Here is a 15,938-nt window from a genome sequence, read left to right on the forward strand (position 1 = left end):
CAACAACGTACAAACCAGAGCTCCTACAGGTTCCTGCATATAGAGCACTGTCTGAGTCGTTGCTTTTTCTGCGCTAATGTTGCATTTTTACTGTTTCCTTTTTTATCTTCCTCCTAACATGCACAGATAAATGAGCTGTACATGAATTGAGTCGTGAGTGAAACAGAGTCTTCTATTCAGATATTCAGTGTCAACAGCTGCAGCCAGACGCAAAGAGTAAACAGATAATAGCTCTGCGATTTAATCACTGTTTATTACACATAATGAAGTAAATGGAACATTACACTTCCATTCACTTTTTTATTCTCTTTTTATGTTTGTGTATGGAATACCATCTTTTCTTTGTATGTACATATACAACCCAATTTCCAAAAATGTTGGGTTGAATGTAAATAAAATGTTGAATGTAAATAAAAATAGGACGTAATGATAGGCAAATCATGTAAACCATATTTTTAAAGGAAAATACTACAAAGACAACAAATTAAATGTTGAAACTGGAAAATTTGATTGTTTTTGAAAAATATATGCCCATTTTGAATTTGATGCCAACCACACACTGGGACGGGGGCATGTTTACAACGGTTTCATCACCTCTTCTTTTAACAACACTCTGTAAGCATTTGGGAACTGAGGAGACACTGCTGTAGTTTTGAAAGTGAAATGTTTTCTCATTCTTGTTTGATACAGGATTTCAGCTGCTCGACAGTTCAGGGTCTCCTTTGTCATATTTTTCATTTCATAATGCAGCAAATATTTTCAGTGGGTGACAGGTTTGGACTGCAGGCAGGTCAGTTTAGCACCTGGACTCTTTTAATACAAAGCAATGCTGTTGTAATACATGCAGAACGTGACATTGTCTAGCTGAAATAATCAAGGCCTTCCATGAAAAAGACGTCGTCTGGATGGCAGCATATGTTGCCAAAACATTGTTCAGCATTAATGGCGCCTTCACAGATGTGCACATCACCCATGCCATGTGCACTAATGCCCCTATACTATCATGAATACTGGCTTTTGAATTGTATGCTCCATCCGTCCGACACACCGTCCATGATTTCCAATAAGAATTTCAAATGTTGACACTTTTCCACTTCCCCTCAGTCCATTTTAAATGAGCTCAGGCCCAGAGAAGGTGGCAGCATTTCTGGATCCTGGATTTCTGAATTTACATATGGGTTTTTCTATGCATTTTAGAGTTTTAACTTGCATTTGTGGATGCAGCAACAAACTGTATTCATAGACAGTGGTTTTCAGAAGTGTTTCTGAGCCCATGCAGTGATTTCCGAATCATGTTTGTTTTTAATGCAGTGCCACGTGAGGGCCCAAAGATCATGGCCAGCAAATACTGATTTTTGGATATTTCCCTTGCATACTCAGATTTCTCTAGATTCTATATATTCCTTTGCGCAGTACTACATGTACTCTATATGGGTTTTCCCATCAGTGTCCAGCTGCTACAGCCTGCCCTCCCCACAGGGATAGGAAAAGATGGTGATAGTGTGTTTACAATTCTGTACACATACCTGCCACTTTAAAGCTGTCTTTAATGCATGTAGAGCAGCCGGGCGTGAAGTTCAGCCGGAGAGAGGTGAGTGTGTGTCACTTTCTACTATTCCCTTCGGCTAGAGACGGACAAGCACGCACACATGCTCAGACACACACACTTTCACACACCATCCCCGGCAACTTTGCTGGAAACCCCTCCCTTGTAGCTCCACCTTAAAGGGGAACTACACCAATTATTGTAAAATTTCTGTGTAATTAAAGGGTTAAGATGTAAAGAAAGTGGTTCAGAGTGGTTTGGTTTGAAATACTCCATAAGAACCAGACATCTACCTCTAAAAGCTCAGAAAGTTATTTCACAATTCCAAAAACAGTTGAGACAGTGTGTGAAATGTAAATAAATACAGTCATACGTACATTTTGTGTGACCTGTAGTAAATTGAAAATGGTACGTGTTAGTATGATTTTTTTTCCCCCCTAAACTTAATGCCTGCAACATGAATGTTTACCACGGTGTTACATTACCTTTCCTGTTGACTGAACTTATAACCATACATGGCCTTTTTTGTTGTATTCTTTTGCTTCATCATGCACCACATGTTTTCAATGGGAGACATGCAGGCCAGTCCAGCACCCACACTTTGCAGACTGTGGCTTGATGTTGTCAAAATGTGTTCAGTGTTAATGGTGCATTTATAGATGTGCAGGTTACCCACTAATACCCCCTACACCTTGAAAGATGCTGGATTTAGAACTTTACACTGGATGGTCCTTTTCTACTTTGAAACACGACGAGAACATCCATTATTTCCATAAATGATCTGAAAATGCAGACTCGTCTGACTACAATACACGTTTCCACTGAGCATTGGCTCTGAAGTAACGGTGTGGAGGTTGTACTTTAGCCTGGCTAGCTCTCACTGTGAGCTGTTTATTTGCTTCTAAATGCTTCTACATTCATTAAAATAATATAGGAATCAAAAACAGTCTTCAGGGTGAATCTGGAAAAACATCTGTCTGACTGCTGTCAAGATTCAGAGGTGATGTTACCATTGGAACAAGAAAAGACAGTCGAAGGCATGCTTTAATAGAACCTAATTAACTATATAAAATATCCATGTCAATATCCATATCAATGTAGGTTTTGGCTGGTAAAGCTGAAGTAAGAGACAGATGTGACACTGGTGTGTATGTAAGCGCATACCCTGCACACCCTGAAGCTACACCACTGGTTTTAACCTGGGAGGAAAAAAAAAAACAAAAAAACAAAAAAAACAGAAAAGATACAACAAAAAAAAGAACAGAAAAAAGATGCATACAGTGGGCCGCAGTATTCATGTAATTAATGCACAACACCATGGAAATTTTCCATTGATGGACATTGTAGAAGGGGCTGACAAACTGTACAGCACAGGATGATCTACAGTCTGTAACTGTACATCCATTCAGCGGTTTAATAGTGTGAAACTGTGAAGGAAAACTTAGATTCAGAAAAGATCAGAAAAGTCTTTAGAAAAGACTTAGATTTGTAAAAAATGCATGTGTACCTTTTACGTTATTACACTGGCTGTGAGTTATGATGCTCAATAATATGAATTTGCCTTGACTATAAAATGGAATAATTTATTGATCCTTACAGGAGAAAACTAGGATTGAGCAAGCCTTTCTGCGAATAAATAAAAATCACACCAGTAATATACAATACATAAATATTGAGTGTATTAAATGATTTTTTTGCAATGAGGGAAGAATGCAGCATTTTGGATTCTGCCAAATCTTTTTTAAAATATCTGAGTAAGATTTATCATTGTTTTAAACAAGCAACTCACACATCTCTGCTACGAATGAAAATGCAGTCTGGGGTTTGAGCTCCTACCACTTATGGACAGTTCAGCAAAAGGAGGACTGAGTGTAACTTGCCCCATAGGTGGGTTTACATGTGATAGACTGAAAGGCGAGCTATTACAGTACAAAACTGTTGCTAAGGATACAGCTGTATTAAATAGATACAGCATTCAAACCCAAATAAATTAAAATATCTGCATCACAATAAATATGATTAGTATTTTTCTTCTGATACTTTGGGGGTCTTAATTGTAACAGTGTGTAAAACTACAATTTAGTACCTTGTGCATTTAGTGGAAGCACAAGGTAGTTGTTTCTGTTAAAGTGACCAGATAGTGGAAGCACAAGGCAGGTGTTCCTAATTAAGTGACCAGTGAGTGGACATACAATGTGTTTCCAATAAATTAGCCAGTTAGTGGAATTATGAGGGGAGGTGTTTCTAATAAAGTGAGCTGTGAGTGGACTTACAAAATAAGTGTTTCCAATAAAATGGCCAGTGATTGGAAGTACAAAAGAGGGTGCTTCTAATAAAGTGGCCAATGAGTGCAAGCACAAGGTGGATGTTTCCAATAAAGTGGCCAGTTACTGGACTTACAAGGTACATGTTTCCAATAAAGTGCCCAGTGAGTGGAAGTATGAGGTGCAGATTTCTAATAAAGTGTCCAAGAGCTGAGCTAAACATATTTTGCTCAGACTCCGATCTAGAAACATTCACTCTCTGGCTACTCTCCAAAGTTCACATTCAAAAGCGCTAAGCTACAGAACCCATATTTCTAAGAGTCATCATTATTTAGACGCTCGATTAGCAAAATTACCACATGCATTCTGCTGCTAATGGGAATATTATCCCGATGACCCCGGTAAACTTCCCCGGTCTCAGTTTCAGCTGCCTGGATGCCGCTTTTCTCTTGTGAAGTGCAGAAACATGCTCGGCTCGCCGCTCTGAGGCGAGTGTGGTGGGCTGCCGCTGCTATTTTCCAGTGCTGGCCTTTAGTGCCTTTTGTCAGACAGCAATTATGAAGGTGACGCATGCAAAAGAGCTACGCCGAGCTTCGGCATGACCTTGGAGGTCACATGACTGACAGGGTGTGCTGGCCACAATTATGCGTGTGTGGTGGTGAGCACAAAGCTTTAGATCGAGTCTGGCGTCTGCCTGCTGACTGCTGAATATTCAACACTCTGAAGTCAGCAGTGATTTAGAAACCACTGCGTGCCTGTTTACCAGCAACCAGAGCCAGCAATACAGCAAAAACATGCCTGTTCTGATGTTATCAGTCCGCAACATCACTGCTGGAACAAAATCTTGTATCTTGTAATACACAATACTGTGCAAAGTCAGGCAGCACCTTTCATTTATTTAATTTTCAATCACAAATGCCAATAATAAAACACATATTTAAGAAAAACACACAGAAGCCTCAACAACTAAATCTAATCTCAGCTGTCTGAGTGTTCAGTGAGTCACTCTTTACCTTCATTACAGCTACCATTTTTTTCAGGAGACTCACTTTCAGTTTCTCAAAGAATCTGCAGACACACCTCCAAAGACCAGTCTTAGATGTTGGTTGATCATTTTCTGAAGTAATCAAACACATTCAGTGATGTTGAGGTCTGGACTCTGAGGTGGTCAGTCCATTGTTCCGCTTCTTTGTTTGATGTGTCCGTCTCATTTTCTCAGTGAGGCTGCTTGACAGCTACACATCCTTTCAGACCCACAGCGCTGAGTCGTCTTCTCACAGTGGAAGGATGGACAGAAACATCTGTGGATGTTTTCAGATCTGAAGCAGCTTGATTTTCTCCTCTCTCTCAAAGACAAAAGTGCTGTTTATCTGACGGGGCAGTTTTGGTGTGTACCAGGTCTTCCAGGTGGTTGTTAGGAGGCACAATTTCTCTGTAGCTTTTAATCAGTATTTGAACTTGGAAACACTTTTGTCATTCTTTAATTTGAATGACACTTTGCATCTGTCTTTTTCAATCGGTGTAACAAATTAACCCCAAAACAGTGGAGCTGCGAGGTTGTGTTACTGTAGACTCTGGAACTTTAAAAGTCTGTTGTTTTTGTTTTCCTTAAGTATCTTTGGCTGATCTTCAGCATGAATAATTTAACTTGTTTGGGACTGTTTCCTTCCTGTTCTGCACCGTACCATGGAAATATTAAATCAGAAAGTGTGTGACTGGAAGAAAGAGTTTAGTTTTACATCTGGAACCTAAGTTTGAATCCCAAAGTCATAGTCAGTCTTAGCCTCAAGGCCATTAGAATATAATTGAGTGGAAAAAGCATGTGATTAACCCTCAAAAGCATTATCTAATTTTATTAGTCTTGTTTAAGTAAGCATATTAGTGACACTCATTTTTTCAATGCTATTAACAGATTCTCCTTGTTTGATCCTTCATCCCATCCGTAGTAGTGCATGCTGAAGCCCAGCTGCAGCACTGTATGTCACTCTGATAGAATCCGTGATTGTAGCACTCTCATTCAAATATGGCTTTTAAATCAAAACCTTCAGCACCTTTAGCAGATCATGCAGGAGAGATGCTTGCAAGAAACCACTGCGTGCCTGTTTACCAGTAACCAGAGCCAGCAATACAGCAAAAACATGCCTGTTCTGATGCTATCAGTCCGCAACATCGCTGCTGGAACAAAATCTTGTATCTCTGTAATACACAATACACAATGGATGATTCAACCAGCAGCAAACTAACAAAAGCAGCAGCTTGGTGAAGCTCCAGTTCCCCTTGAGAACCTCCACTGTAACAAGAAATGAACAAGTTGTATGAATGAAAGCAAGAGGCTACAATCATGCAGAAGCTGAACCACTGACTGTAAATATATATGACTCATTGTATCGTATACATCGTATACACTCATTGACTGTGTATACGATGTAAATGATATATACACTCACTCACTGTGTATGTATATATATTGATGACTGGAAATGGTTCGATCAGTGGAGATCATGTGATTTTCATTTTCAGGTTCTGTTTTTAAAATAATGTTGTTGAATTATTGAAAGTAATCAATTAATCAATACATTTGATGAAGCTTATTTTTCCGACTCACATAGTCATAACAAAATGTGCAAATAAGACAAATACACAGAATAATGAAATTAATCACAATTAAGTGTTTCAATTGACAGCCCTTAATTTTAACTTAACTATTTCTCACTGAAACATCAGTGGTAGGAGAGGTAAGCCATGTATGTGCCATTCCAGATTAATTTAAGTGAAAAAGAAATAAACTAAATAAACTAGCCAAAAATAATCAGACTAAAAGAAAACATAACGAGAAGAATCAAAACAGAAGCAAACGCTCGGACAGATGTTCAGACAAGGCTTGTAGGTGAGGATGTAATGCCAAAGTGGCATTGATGGGAGAGTTGCAAGGCACAAGCCATTGCTGACCAAAAAGAACACAATGGCTCGTCTCGCATTTGTCAAAAACTTCTAGATGACCTCCAAGACTTAGGGGATAATATTCTGTGGACTGATGAGTCAAAGGTGGAACTTTTTGGAAGACATGGGTCTCGTTACATCTCGCTTAAAGCTAACACCGCGTCCCACCTTAATAACATTATAGCGGCAGTCAAACATGCTGGTGGTAGTGTGATGGTCTGGGGCTGCTTTGCTTCTGCAGGACCTAGATGACTCGTCATAATTGATGGAACCATGAATTCTGCTCTCTGTCATAAAATCCTGAAGGAGAATGTCCGGCAGTCAGTTCGTGACCTAAAGCTCAAGTGCAGTTTGGCTATGCAGCAGGACAATAATCTGAAGCACATAAGCAAGTCCATCTCTCAGCAACTCAATAGAACAGAAATTATGGTTTTTGAATCCCATTACGATGCTGTGGCAAGACTTAAAACAGGCAGCTCATGCTTGAAAACCCTCCAAAATAGATGAATTAAAATAATTCTGCAAAGAGTGGGCCAAAATTCCTCCATAGTAATGTAGAAAAAGACTCATCACAAGTTATCACAAACAATTACATTCATTTGACAGACGCTCTTATCCAGAGCGACTTACAATTTGATAATTTTACACAGGTAGGCGAAGGCAGTGTCAGGAGTCTTGCCCAAGGACTCTTATTGGTATAGGGTAGGGTGCTTACCCAGTTGAGAGATTGAACCCCAGTCTACAGTGTAGAAGGCAGAGGTGTTACCATCTACACTATACCAACCACATCTGAATGCAGTTGTTACTGTTAAGGATGGCACAACTAGTTCCTAAGTTTAGGGAGGCAATTAGTTTTCTCACTTTTTTTACATTTTAGTAGAAGAATAGAAGAAATTGGGTGAGGGGCAAATACTTCTTTCACAGCACTGTAACCCCAGTGTTCCTTATCTCTTTTTGGGGTCTTGTGTTTGCTGCATTTTCAGTGTGTGCTTTTGTGAAGGTGGTTTTCCCCTGCACTTATATGTTCTGTTAAATTAGAGAAATCCAACTAGGAAACCTCAAGATCAAGAAGTGCCAGCTACTTCAGCTTTATCTAGAGGAACGCCCACAAACAAAACACCATCTAGAGACACTTCAGCTAGAGAAACACCAACCAAAGATACTCCAGCCAGCAAAACATCATCTAGTGAAACTCCAGCTAGATAAAATACTATCTAAAGAGATTTCACAACACAGAGAGAAACTTCAGATAGGGAAACGAATCCTGGACCAACTTAATATAGAGATATTCTAGGTCGACTCCATTTAGACATATTCCAGCTAGGTTAACTCAGTCTAGGGAGTATTTTAGCTACATTAACTCCACATAGAGAAATTCCAGCTAGATAAACTGACTCTAAAGATTTATCTAGAGATATTCCAGACAGATTAACTAAGTCTGGAGACATTTCAGATAGATTAACCTAATATAGAGGTTTTCCGAGTAGATTAACACAGTCTAGAGATATTCCAGGTAGATTAACTAAATCTGGAGATATTCCAGATAGATAAACTCAGTCTAGAGATATCCCAGCTAGATTAACTCAATCTAGAGATATTCCAGGTAAAAGAACACACTCTAGAGATATTATAGGTAGATTAACTCAATCTAGAGATATTCCAGATAGATTAACTCAATCTAGAGATATCCCAGCTAGATTAACTCAATCTAGAGATATTCCAGGTAAAAGAACACACTCTAGAGATATCCCAGCTAGATTAACTCAATCTAGAGATATTCCAGATAGATTAACTCAATCTAGAGATATTCCAGATAGATTAACTCCATTTACATTAACTCCATCTGAAGATATTTCAGCTACATCAACTCCATCTAAAGATATTCCAGCTAGATTAACTCCATCTTGAGATATTCTGGCTAGATTACCTCCATCTGGGGACATTCTAGTAAGATTACCTCCATCTAGAGATATTTCATTATGCAAGAACTCCATCTAGAGATATTCTGACTAGATTAACTCCATCTAGAGATTTTCCAGTTAGATTACCTCTGTCTAGAGAGATTTCATTATGGATGAACTCCATCTAGAGATATTCTGGCTAGATTACCTCCATCTGGAGATATTCCATTTAAATTAAATCCACCTAGATAAAACCATACTCAAGCTAGATAAATTTCAATTAGCCAAATCTATTTAGAGACACACCAGTCAGATTAACATGACCTAGAGATGGTCCAGCTTTAGAAACTCCATCTAGAGCAGAGGTCTCCAAATCTGGGACATTAAATCCAGTTTTGGGTTCTGGGGTTTGTAATCACTGGTAGGTATGACACTCGATGGCTAATCAGTAGTGTCAACAGTTCTGTTAACTGCCAGTGATTGTAACATACAGCGTTCAAAACTCCATCTAGAAAAACTCCATCAGGGGTCGTTCTGTGCCACAGCTCTGCAGAGATTAGCATTTTCTCTCTTAACGTTTCACATTTAACTCCTTGATAATTAGCTGATGAGCTGAACAAGGTGTGTTAAATGAGGCAGAACGCTGAACTCCGCAGTTCTGCGGCCTGTTTGACACTTTGATCCTGGTAAACACCATCTACTGAAGTTCCAGCTGAACCTGGAGAATCCCCGCTGAAGTTCTCTGGGAGTGGAGTTCGCAGAGTGCAACTAAAGCCCCCTCCAGTCGATGTGCAGTGTGCGGTAAATGTTTAAGTTAAAGAGCTTTGCGAATCCCTGACCGAGGCTTTAACTCACTCACTGTTTATCTCCCTGTCAGTTACAGTGGATACATGTCTTTCTCTGTAGATGTTGTGGACACATTGATTCCTCTTTGGTTTGTTTTGGCTTGTCCAGCTTATTGACCTTCCGTGCTTGTGTTACACTGCAACAGAGAGAATTCCAAACACTTTACCAAACAAGTGAGTCTTTTTCATTCACTCTCTCCACCCTCTGTCTCTCTCTCTCTTCCTGAGAAAATGGTATTAAATTATTTATCTGGGCAGTAGGAATTTATTTGCTCAAAAAAACACACTAATATTCCAATAAATATAAATAATATGAATACAACATATAACCACTGTCCAAAGAAAAACAAATATCTCCAAAGTGGCAGCTTTTCAGGCGAGGGCAAAAACATAATTCACTTATAATGTTAAAATGTATGTGTTTTAGTTAAAGATATCTTATCCCAAGCAATTTTGGAGGATTTATGTTTGTCCATTCATCATGAAATTTTCACACAATGTGAAGGGCAGCTCCTGTGCTCAAATACGTAGAAAAATAAAACTCCAAAAAAACATGGATACATGTTTTTCTTTGGACAACGATTAAATATTGATTATATGTCTGTTAATGGGGTAGTGCAACTATTTCCAAATCCCTCCTCGAGGAAGTCCAGTATTGATTTTTTTTAAATCAGATGAGCTGCTGATGCAATTGAACAAATACATATTTTGGCTGGATTTTAACACCTAAATGTCCAGGGCCCACCGCCAGGCCAAGTATAATTACACACTATAACCTACAAATAGCTCAGCCAGTCCCTGGAGTTACTGTATAATAAGCCTTAGTATGTAATAAGCCTGAGATTTTAAGGGGTTAACCTGCATTTTTATAACTTTTTCATGCAGAAAAAAAAAACATCTGACTGTATGTCTATGGGGAAGCATGATTTTGAGTGAAAGTGGAGGTGCATTTTTTGGTTAAATGTGATGCTAAAATGTGTCTGTCAAACATTAGTCTGGTTGTTGGCTTACCTCTCCTACCACTGGGCCATCAGCCATCCCAGATAAATGTACACCAAGAATTAGAACAGAGCTGCTTTATGATAAGCATGCACTGTGAGTTTTTATCACTTTGTTGAAAAGTAACAGAGAAAATCAATCATTTGTTGGAAATATTCAAATGGAGGGGGTTGTTTTCCGACTTTGGATATCTGTCTACCTGTTCATTTCCTATGTAATGTAAATGACGGTGGCGTGGTGAAGTGTGTGTAAAAATAACGATTGCGGGAGTGCACTGGTGATAAATGTGATTTGTGTGATGTTAATGATGACAGCAGTAATGCAGCGCACTGCTCTGTGCAGGTCAGATCTCAGGAGCTCAGAGAACAGGAGAACACTGATTATGAGGAAGCTCTGCGGCGTCCTGCTGTTAGCAAGGTGACCATGTCACTCTGCTGAAGTAAACAAATGCAGAATTGAGTTAGACCTGGAAAAAGCCTGAGAATATTGAGCAGACAGTGTGTGGAGTCTCGTCAGGCTGTTACAGCAGCCCCTGTTTATTATGTTTCTGCGCTACTTTGTGTTCAGGCCTGATTCTGAAAGACTTCTTATTAGTTCCACATGTACACAGTGTTCTCGTGCATACTTTTGAAACCCTCAGTAAAAGCGAAGCTCTGAGATGTGTGATATTAAATTATGATTTAAACAGGTTGGATGTTGGCGCAGAGAAACTTAACCATATGGTACATTTAAAAAAAAACTGTCTGCTGACAGAAATGTCTCTGTGTTAGATCGTCTAACACCTGCTCAGCCCTGCGCACTTATTCATATTTATTCACTTTTTTCCTTTATTTCCCCCACACAGACACTGACCACTTCAGGCATCTATCTATCTATCTATCTATCTATCTATCTATCTATCTATCTATAACCCCAATTCCAAAAAGTTGGAATTCTGTGTAAAATGTAAATAAATGTAAATAAAAACAGAATGCAATGATTTGCAAAACTCATAGACCCATATTTTATTCACAGTAGAACATAGAACACATATCAGATGTTGAAAGTGAGACATTTTATCATTTCATGAAAAATATTAACACATTTAGAACTTGATGGCAGCAAAGCATCTCAAAGAAGTTGGGACAGGGGCAACAAAAGGCTGGAAAAGTAAGTGGTACTAATAAAAACAGCTGGAGGAGCAGTTTGCAACTAACTCACATGACTGGGTATAAAAAAAAAAACATTTTAGAGAGACAGAGTCTCTCAGAAGCAAAGATGGGCAGAGGTTCACTAATCTGCGAAAAACTAAAAATTGTGGAACAATTTCAGAAAAATGTTCCTCAACATAAAATTGTGAAGACTTTGGATATCCCACCATCTACAGTACATAATACCATCAAAAGATTAAGAGAATCTGGAGTCCCTGTACACAAGAGACAAGGCCGATGGTCAACATGGGATGCTCGTGATCTTCGAGCCATTAGGCAGCACTGCATTAAAAACAGGCAGGATTTTGGAAATCACTGCATGGGCTCAGGAACACTTCCAGAAATCATTGTCTGTGAACACAGTTCGTTGTGCAATCCACAAATGCAAGTTAAAGCTGTATCATGCAAAGAAGAAGCCATATGTGTACATGATCCAGAAACGCCGCTGTCTTCTCTGGGCCAAAGCTCACTTAATGTGTACTGAGGCAAAATGGAAAACTGTTCTGTGGTCAGATGAATGAAAATTTTAAATAATTTTGAAAACCACGGATGCCATGTCCTGCAGACTCAAGAGGAGAGGGACAGCTTGCTCTTGTGCACAGTTCAAAAGCCTGCATCTCTGATGGTATGGGGTTGCATTAGTGCCTATGGTGTGGGCAGCTTACACATCTGAAAAGGCACTATCAATGCTGAACAATATATAGAGGTTTTAGAACAACATGCTCTCATCCAGACAACATCTCTTTCAGGGAAGGCCTCGCATATTTCAGCAAGACAATGCTAAACCACATATTGCATCCATCACAACAGCATGGCTTCGCAGAAGAAGAGTCCAGGTGCTGAACTGGCCTGCCTGCAGTCCAAACCTTTCACCAATAGAAAACATTTGGTGCATCATGCAATGAAAAATCTGGCAAAGAAGACCCAGGACTGTTGAGCAGATAGAATCCTACATCATACGAGAATGAGACAACATTTCCTCACTTCCCAGACATTAACAGACTGTTGTTAAAAGAAGGGATGCTACACAATGGTAGACATGGTCCTGTCCCAACGTTTGATATGTGTTGCTGCCACCAAGTTTCAAACGAGTTAATGTTTTTCATGAAATAGTAAAATGTCTCACTTTCAACATCTGATATGTGTTCAATGTTCTTTTGTGAATAAAATATGGGTCTATGAGATTTGCAAATGATTGCATTTTGTTTTTATTTACATTTATTTACATTTTACACAGCGTCCCAAACTTTTTTGGAATTGGGGTTGTATTTTTTTAAGCTGTATATAAATTCTTATATACAATGAGAGTATCACTGTCTTCTCTCCCTCTCCCTCTCTCTCCCTCTCCCTCTCTCTCTCTCTTTCCCTCTCTCTTTCTCTCTCTCTCTCTGTCTCTCAATATATATATATATATATATATATATATATATATATATATATATATATATATATATATACATAATTTTTTTTCTTCTAATGAAATTACAATTCTCCTCTCTCCTATCACTCTTCTACACTCTCCTATCTCTCTGTGTCTTTCTTTTTTACTCTGCTCCTCTATCTCTCATCTCTCACTCCTAGCTCTGTGTCCCTCTCTCTCTCTTATCTCTCTCACACTCCCTCTCCCTCATCTAATTCATATATGGACTTGTTTTGTCAATAATTAATGAGTCAAATAATAAGTACTGAAATAACTATTTCTTAAAACAGTTTCATGAACATTTAAACATAAGCTTTAGATCACAATATCTTTCATGTCACGTTACATGTGTCCAAAGTTTTGACTGATGGTAGTAGTTTAGATTATTTTAGCCACAGAAAAAAAAATCTCATGGTTTTAATTATTAATGTAAGTGTATGTTGAGATTGTTTTTATAATTAGTCCCTTTTCCAGATATTTATTTACAGAAGTAGGGATAGTCTGAAACCCAGAATGATCAAAAAGAGAAATGTTAAACATAATAGTGAAGAAAGAGGAAGAAAAGAAGGAGGAAGGAAAGAAAGAAATTGGCCTCAAGTCAGCTCAGGCATTAACAGCCTGACATGGCCTAAATGCAGCAGCAGACGGGAGAGTGAGCAGCTCATACAGTTTCATTAATGGACACTTAATGATCAGAGCGGAGTGGAAAACTAAACAATTAAAAGTTGAACAATGAGGAGTGAGAGCGCTTTGACATGGCGTGAAAGGGCTCTGCGATGATTTACTGAACTTTTACTGAGCTTGTATTTAAGGGAAACTCAATAAAATAAGGCCTTATTGTACAGGAGTGTCGAGATGATTATATCCTGACTTCTAATTTCTTTATTATGTATTATTGAGACAGTAATCTTACAGGCCTGATAGTTTTCTACGCCATTTCAAAAACATGTCAGACCAGAGCCCTTCATGAACCAAAGCTATGATTAGGGCTGCGGCCATCGATCATTTTAGTAATCAAGTATCCTGCCAGTTATACATGATTAAACAAGAAATCAGATAATAAATATTTTTGCTTTATTAAAGAGCAACACTAAACATACAAAAGAGAAAATAAGACTAAGTATCTGAAAGTAACAACTAATTGGTTTCAGTTTCCTTTTTAGAAAAAAAATCAACATTTTGTATTGCTTAAATTGCATACAATATTATCTATCTATTATCTATCAAAACTTATTTAGTGCATTTAAGTGTCATATGACATTCTGGGTTTTAAAGAAAACATTGTATGAAGCAGAAACCAAATAAATATATAACAAATAATAAATTAATTTCAAATTACTTTAAAAAGGTATACATACAATCTAAAATCAGGGCATGAATTAAACTTCTTCTTCTTCTTCTTCTTATTATTATTATTATTATTAATAATAGTAGTAGTAGTAGTATTAGGCTTAAATATCATACCATAAGTTCATAAGATTGGCTGATGTACATTCATTTTCTATGTTGAAGGGCTGCCCTGCACCTGCTGTGATTGACTCACTGCCCTCAAACTACACTAAATATAACTGTATTTATAGAGCACTTACTGTCACGCCTTCCTTTGACTCCGCTGTGACTCCCACAGCCTTTCATGCTCCCGAACTCCAACTCCCAGAATTCAGAGGAGGATCACATGACTCAACTCTCAGGCACCAGCCTATCCCAGATCGGCTTCACCCAATTACTGATTCTCCTCACCTGTGTCTAGCCCAGGGGTGTAAAACTCAACCACTCAAGGGGCCATATTAAAAAAAAAAAACTCAACAAATCCGTGGGCCAGGGAGCGTCTATGTTTTATTTCATTTAATTAACGTTGTGCTATAATCCAAACTAGCCATTGTTTATTTAAAATATGCAACAACTTCAGCAGTAAAATATTGGCACTTGTAGTAGGCTGTGAAATGTTATATGAATACTTGAATTATTTAAACTTTAGTTGTCCCCAGGAGGTCTTTTAAACCTCAGTTTCTGAGCTGCTGAGCTAACATTAAGTGTTTACACTGGCTGAACTGCAGTTAGTTGTTTGGTGATATGACTGGTGCGGCATTGTGTATGTAGAATTTAAGTGTAACCGCTGTCTCATAGATTGTTGTTGGGGTAGGAGTCAGAGCACACATTATGGTGCAGTGCATGCTGGGGAATGTAGTGCAGCGCATTGTGAAACAGGCTAATATTTATAGGATTGTGTCATGGGCCTGATCTGGCCAGCGGGCCTTGTGTTTGACACATGGGGTCTAGCCCTTTGTATATTGTCTGTTTGTCCTCACTTCTTTGTGAATACTGCCCCAGTTTCACTAAGCATTGTTTTCTGCCTGTCCTGTTGTGTTTCTGACCTGATTTGTTCTTGTGTTCTTTGACCTTTGTCTGGATGTCCCTTTTGGCCTTTGTTCGCTCTCTCTTGGTTTTGAAGGTGGCCTGTTTAATCACTATGAGTTCGTATCTCCTTTTTTCATTAAAACTTAAAACTTCATAACCACACTGTAAAAATGGTTCAACCTAAAAAATTCATGTGGTAACAAGTAAATTAACTAGTTTTATTCATCCTAAAAAAACTTTCAATGAAGGATTCATTCAATGATATATATATATATATAGGGGATTTAGTCAGACCACTGTTTAAATTTAACACATTTTAATCTGACAGATGGTCTTCAGATTCACACAAGGGGCTTAAATATATTTACCATCAAAACAAACAGAAAACAGAAGTGCTGAGAACATGCTGAATGTAAATGCTCCATTATGCAACAAATTATGTAATTAATTATGTAATGATGTGGTTAAATTTAAA

The sequence above is a fragment of the Colossoma macropomum genome, unplaced genomic scaffold (genome assembly GCF_904425465.1).
Source record: "Colossoma macropomum unplaced genomic scaffold, Colossoma_macropomum, whole genome shotgun sequence".
Taxonomy (NCBI): Eukaryota; Metazoa; Chordata; class Actinopteri; order Characiformes; family Serrasalmidae; genus Colossoma; species Colossoma macropomum.